The sequence below is a fragment of the Medicago sativa genome, chromosome 4 (genome assembly GCF_051527215.1).
Source record: "Medicago sativa cultivar Bolivia chromosome 4, Bolivia_mono, whole genome shotgun sequence".
Lineage (NCBI taxonomy): Eukaryota > Viridiplantae > Streptophyta > Magnoliopsida > Fabales > Fabaceae > Medicago > Medicago sativa.
The window spans coordinates 63,294,582-63,301,973 of record NC_140752.1 but is presented as its reverse complement, the minus strand read 5'-3'; the positions used below and the strand labels follow the sequence as shown (position 1 = coordinate 63,301,973).

The following is a 7,392-nucleotide window of genomic DNA, read 5'->3' as shown; positions in this document are numbered from 1 at the left end:
ATGGCTCTTTTTCAGCCGTTGCAGGTAAAGGGTCAGTTGTGTTGTCTCCAGAGTTATCTCTTGAAAATGTTATTCATGTTCCAAAATTATCATGTAATTTACTGTCTGTCAGTAAATTAGCCGAAGACACAAATTGTCAAACAAATTTTTTCCGATCTCAATGTGTCTTTCAGGATTTGAACTCGGGGAAGATTATTGGCAGTGCTAAGAAGAGTGGAGGACTCTACTACCTTGACGTTGGATCTGCATCACAACTACCTTCAAAACCAATAAGTTCATGCTTTGAATCTTTTCTTGTTTTGAATAATAATGATGACGACGTTATGTTGTGGCATTTACGATTAGGTCATCCTAGTTTTCGTTACTTAAAACACTTGTTTCCCAAGTTATTTCATAATAAGAACTTTTCTTTGTTTAAATGTGAAGCATGTGAATTTGCAAAGCATCATCGTTCCCAATTTCCAATACAGCCTTATAAACCATCAAAACCTTTTTCTATTATTCACAGTGATGTTTGGGGCCCTAACCGTACAAGTACACTTTCTCTCAAAAAATGGTTTATCACATTTATAGATGACCATTCAAGAGTATGTTGGGTGTACTTGTTAAAGGGGAAATCCGATGTTTGTCAGGCTGTAAAGGATTTTATTACAATGGTGCAAAACCAATTTCAAACAAATATTAAAGTCTTTAGAAGTGATAATGGCAAAGAATATTTTAACACTATTTTGGATGATTTTTTTTCTTAAAAATGGGATTGTACATCAAAGTTCATGTCCCATTACTCCTCAACAAAATGGAGTTGCTGAAAGAAAAAATAGGCATTTATTGAAGGTTGCTAGAGCCTTACTTTTCTCAAGTAAAGTACCAAACTACTTGTGGGGCGAAGCTGTTTTAACAGCTGCATATTTAATTAATAGAATGCCTTCCAAAGTTCTCAACTTTCAAACCCCAATTAATACTTTCAAAGAATGTTTTCCTAGTACTCGTGTTTCAACTGATTTGACATTAAAAATCATTGGTTGCACAGCCTTTGTTCATGAACATAAAAATATTGGAAAACTTGAACCACGTGCTATAAAATGTGTTTTTGTTGGATACTCTCCAACCCAAAAGGGATATAAATGTTTTGATCCAAAAAACAAGAAAATGTTTGTCACTATGGACGTTACATTCTTTGAAAATAAACCTTTTTTTTATGACACTCATCTTCAAGGGGGGATATAAAGGAAGACTCGTTTCAAACCGAGGACATGAGTTTTTCAAATAATTTGTCTTTGCCTATATCACAAAGTTCTAAGACTTATACTTCTGCACCAATAAAAAATGGACATGATTCTTTATCTGATCCTACTCCTGTTATGAGTAAGGAACTTGGTGAATCCGAGCCTACATTTTCTCATGTAGAAAACAGATTTGAACTAGGAAACAGGATTTGGAAAGGGGAGGTTTTTGTGAAAAAGCACCACAAAGAAAGGGTTGAGTCCACATCTCAACACTGTCATGAATCTGAACCGGGGAATAATCAACCTCCTAAGAAAAGGAAAGGTAAGTCTATCTCTGTTTCTGAGAGTCATATTTTGCATCCTGATATAGATGATCATGTTGCCATTAGAAAACCTGTTAGATCTTGCACTAAACACCCTATGTCCAATTTTATATCATATTCAAATTTGTCTTCATCCTTGTCTGCCTTCACCTCAAAATTGTCTAGGGTAGAAATTCCAAAAAATGTACAGGTTGCTCTAGAAATTCCAAAGTGGAGGGAAGCTGTATTTGAGGAGATGAAAGCTCTTGAAAAGAACAAAACCTGGAGTGTCACGACATTACCAGATGGCAAGAGGACGGTTGGATGCAAATGGGTGTTCACTGTGAAGTATAATTCAGATGGTTCAATTAAAAGTTACAAGGCTCGCTTGGTGGCTAAGGGATTTACTCAAACCTATGGTATAGACTAATCTGAGACATTTGCTCCTGTTGCAAAATTGAACACTGTCAGAATTCTCTTGTCTCTTGCTACTAATCTGGATTGGCCTCTACATCAGTTAGATGTTAAGAATGCCTTTCTCAATGGCAATCTAGAAGAAGAGGTATATATGGACATTCCTCCTGGTTTTGAAAACAAATTTGGATCAAATGTATGCAAACTAAATAAGTCTTTGTATGGATTAAAGCAGTCTCCAAGAGCTTGGTTTGAAAAATTCACTCAATCCATGAAGAAACAAGGGTACATTCAAGGACAGGCTGACCATACCTTGTTCACAAAGTTCTCCCACGATGGAAAAATCGCTGTCCTGATTGTTTATGTTGATGATATTGTCCTTACTGGAGATGATACAGTAGAAATGGCAAGAGTAAAAGAGAAATTAGCAGTAGACTTTGAAATCAAGGACTTGGGATCCATGAGATATTTTCTTGGTATGGAGGTTGCTCGATCAAAGAAGGGTATTGTGGTTTCACAGCAGAAATACATTTTAGACTTATTAAAAGAATCAGGAATGAGTGGATGTCATCCAGCAGATACCCCTATGGATCCTAATGTTAAACTTTGGGGAGAAGGTAGTGTTCCGGTTGATACTGGAAGATACCAGAGATTGGTTGGGAAATTAATTTATTTGTCACACACCAGACCTGATATTGCTTTCTCAGTTAGTGTAGTAAGTCAGTTCATGCATTCTCCTTTCGAGGAACATCTTGAGGCAGTCTATAGGATACTGAGATATTTGAAGGAAAATCCCAGAAAAAGCTTATTTTTTAAGAAGACTAGTGAAAGAAATGTGTCTATCTTCACCGATGCTGATTGGGCAAGTTCAGTCACAGACAGAAGATCAACCTCGGGATATTGTACCTATGTTTGAGGTAATCTTGTGACATGGAGAAGCAAGAAACAAGGAGTTGTAGCAAGAAGTAGTGCAGAAGCTGAGTTTAGAGCTATGGCTCAAGGTATTTGTGAAGGATTATGGATCCATAGAGTCCTAGAAGAACTTAAGATGAAAATTGAGCTTCCATTAAAGCTATACTTTGACAGTAAAGCTGCTATTAGCATAGCTCATAACCCAGTTCAACATGACAGAACCAAGCATATTGAGATTGATCGACATTTTATAAAGGAGAAGTTAGATGCTGGAATAATATGTCTACCTTTTGTTACTTCGAGTCAACAAACTGCAGATATCTTGACCAAAAGCTTGGCAAGACCCACCTTTGAGCATTTGATAGACAAGTTGGGCATGATAGATATCTATGCACCAACTTGAGGGGGGGTGTTGGAAAATACATCAGTAATTGATTTTCCTATGTTATTGTTCCCTATGATATTATTTTCTAGTCAAGTCTAGAGAATTCCATTGTCATTTTTCCAATGTAACAATTTTCTAGGCTAGTCTAAGAGAACATTAATTGTATTCTCTCTATAAAAATCAGCCTTTGGCTGAGGAATAAATCATCAAAGTATTAACCTATTATCTTTCAATAATAAGATACTTCAATTTTTCTGGTTTTTCAAACTCCGTGTGATTGTATATATGAAAGCTCATGTTTATTTCAACAAAAAAAAAAAAAAAAAAAACTCAAGTTCACAACTAATTGTGATTTACTGATTTAACAAGAAATTCTCATGTCTTCGTCATTCTTAAGCAACTAAAATGAACGCCAATGATATTATTTTCATGAGCAGGAATAAATAGTTCAAACATTCAAAATAATGGTAGCTTGCATCTTAAGCAATTGTATCATACAAGAAATTTTGAAGTCCAGTATCATTAAATCCAGCATTTATAATGCACAAAAGGTATCAACCAGACCCATTAGTTCATTACAACTTAGAAAAGTTAAAATCTAAAAATTAAAAACTAATGGTGCCTCTAAACAGTTATAGCAACCAAACATAAACCCAGCAAGTCTAGAAGATTCTTGAGCGAGCGTCTCTAAGATATTGTTGTAGCTGCAAATCAAAGGTGAGGAGTAATGATCCTCTCCATTTAGTATCTTCTCCATTTCTTGTGCAGGTTAATTTTTACTCCATCCGTGCTCAATGTGTACTCATTTAACAAAAAAAAGGTTGTCTATAAATATAAATTTATTTTCAACTTATTATATGCATTTATTGTTTCTTTTCAAAATAAACTCACAATTAATACTAGTAAGTGTCTGGTTAGGCCCAATAAAAAAAAGTTCACCAAAAAAAAAAAAATACTAGTAAGTGTCTTAAAATTTTAAAGTCAGGATTAACTATATATATACAAACACACACACGGCATAAAAAAAAAGTACTTTAGGTACATCCTTACATAAAACTAGACTCTTGACCCGTGCTACCGCACAGGTCCTACCGAGAAGAAGTTAATCGAATAAGTCGCAGCAATGTAAATACATATAGTTAATAGAAGTTTTATAAAAATTTAAAAATATGTTCCCTTCTACGACAACAATAGCAACAAAATGAAATGGTAGCATACATAAGAAAAATGTTTGAACTTTAATCATCAAGATACATTACGAAAGACTTCGTGATAAACAACATTTGAGGTTGTATCAGTATTCTCTCCATCTCCATCAACGATTAGTATTTTCAAACCTTGTTTTGAAGTGAGTCTTGAGATTGTAACGTACAACTGACCATGCGAGAACACATGACTCTGCAAATAAATTCCAACATTTTTAAGTGATTGCCCTTGACTCTTGTTGATTGTCATGGAAAATGAAACAGATATTAGAAATTGTCTTCTTTGAAATTTGAAAAGAATTTTAACATCATATGATGAAAGAGATAACCTGGATATGAAAACTTTTTCGCCGATGTTACTTCAAGATATAACCTTTCCTTCAAGTACAAATTTTCTCATTCTGGTTATGATTAACCTTGTTCCATTGCATAATCCTAACTTTAGATCAATATTTCTCAAAAGCATAATTGGAACTCCAATCTTCAATCCGATCTTGTGATGTGGGAGTCCTGAAGCATTTATTGTGTTGAGAAATTCTGGAGTGTGGACATCATCAACAGCATCACAATTCTCGTTCTGTGTCAATAGACTATCATAACTCAAATATGTTTTCTCTTCACTAGGCATCAAGTCTAACATGTAATCGTTTATCTGATCCACTATTGAGTTTGTTGGAGCAAGTATTGCTTTGTCCTAAAAATGTGATATATCAGTCATACTATCTAACAGATTCGGATAAGTGCTATCAACAATAAATTGAACATGATTGCCTGAACTTTGTATAAGTAAATCAGGAGGAATGTGAAGTGATATATCCACGTCATTTATGAGCCCAACTTTCCCATCACCAATTGCCAAAACTCAATCAGAGAACAATCTTCTTTCTTCAATATCAGCGTGTGATGCACCACTTAGTAGTCTCATATTTCTTCAATATCGTCTGGATTTTCCTTATCACGAATGAGCCATATATGGGCCACACGTACAATCAACTTCAAATCCTTCTTCCCACCTGTCACGGCTGAAATGGGGGTGAAAATGTTTGCCATCTTATCAATTGAAAGAAACAGTAATGTGCTAAAAGAACAGAATAGTTGTATTCTCACAACTAAGTCCCACTTATATAGTTAAGAGTTAAATGTGTTGTTGGCTATAGGATTTGGCCTTAAAGGAAGATAACATTTGTCTGGTTTTGGTTTTGAAAAAACCAAAATAACATGCATAGACATTAAACAATAGTAGCACGCTAGTTATTTTATTGGTGGTAAGTGAAAAGGCAATACAGTTGATATCTGATAAACCTATTAAAGATTGTGGCACAATTGATAAATGATTAATTGGAAAACCTGAAGCATTTATGACTATTTAAGTAACTGTGCAATTTGTCTGCACACTTCAAAATTTAGTTTTGGTTTCTCAGTCATTGCACGCGCATTACTAACCTCAATATTGGGTCACACAATCATCAATGCTTGCATTGCAAATTCTTTAGAATATAACAGCTGAGCAATAAATTCACAAAACACCTGCACCAAATGCATTAATTGAGGTGACTCTGTATATTCACTACATGTAAGAAGATATGCACAAATACAATTAATGTGACTCTTGAAAATACATGCAAGCACGTACACCACACACAAAATGATATTCACTACATGTAAGAAGATCTTCACAAATCCTTTCATTTTCTTTGATTTAAGATTACATCATAAGACAAATGGAGATAATTAAAAAAGTGACATCATAATATATAATGGAAACCGACAAATTCACAAAAAAGCTATTGATCACTATTTTGTTAAACAAAGTTAATTATTTCAAATCACATTCATAGCATTATTTCCGTGATCTATACAATATAAATTGCATGAAGGCTGGTTAAAACTAAAAGTGTCTTATTAAATAACATATCTGTTTTATATCATCTTATGATGTAACATGTTTATATCATCTAATGATGTAACATCTTCCAATTGATTTGGACTTGCTGTCTATATTTAATATGAGAATTATAATCTTGTTATGTTTGCTTTTTCGATTGGTTTGAACATCATATATTGTATTGTGTCTTGCACTAACATTTTAAGATGATATGGGTGAGTTATAAAAATTTGATGACAGTAATTTTCAAATTAAGAATTCAATTATGGCTATGAATTAGCGAGTCTTATGCACTATACTGTTAATAGTTTATGACATATCCTTGTTCATTTTTTTATGACTGCATAAGGGCTTATAGTACAATATAAATTATTGGTAAACAATCATCCATAAATTGCATTTATATTAATAGTCAAACGAAGAAACATTTCAATAACATAAATTGCATTGAAATTAAAAGATAGTACATTAAACTGGAACGATAATACCATAAATTGCATTAAAATGAAAAGATAATTCAAAAACATCTAAATGAGATATACGACTGAGATTGAAGGAGTGGTTGGCAGATGGGATTAGCATTAATTACGTATTAGGGAGGGAAAACTGAGGAGGGATTAGGGCTAACATGCCAGCTTGGCAAGTATAGCTTTTATAATAAAGGATAAGATGATATGGGTGAGTTATAAAAATTTGATGACAGTAATTTTCAAATTAAGAATTCAATTATGGCTATGAATTAGTGAGTCTTATGCACTGTACTGTTAATAGTTTATGACATATCCTTGTTCATTTTTTTATGGCTGCATAAGGCCTTATAGTACAATATAAATTATTAGTAAACAATCATCCATAAATTGCATTTATATTAATAATCAAAAGAAGAAACATTTCAATACCATAAATCGCATTGAAATTAAAATATAGTACATTAAACTGAAAAGATAATACCATAAATTGCATTAAAATGAAAAAATAATTCAAAAACATCTAAATGAGATATACGACTGAGATTGAAGGAGTGGTTGGCAGATGAGATTAGCATTAATTACGTATTGGGGGT

The 7,392-nt window shown here is 33.4% G+C and overlaps 1 pseudogene; it reads right to left on the bottom strand.

Annotated features, from left to right (window-relative positions):
* Window positions 1–4,484: 4,484 nt before the first annotated feature.
* Window positions 4,485–5,369, bottom strand: LOC146930588 (uncharacterized; annotated as a pseudogene).
* Window positions 5,370–7,392: the final 2,023 nt, after the last annotated feature.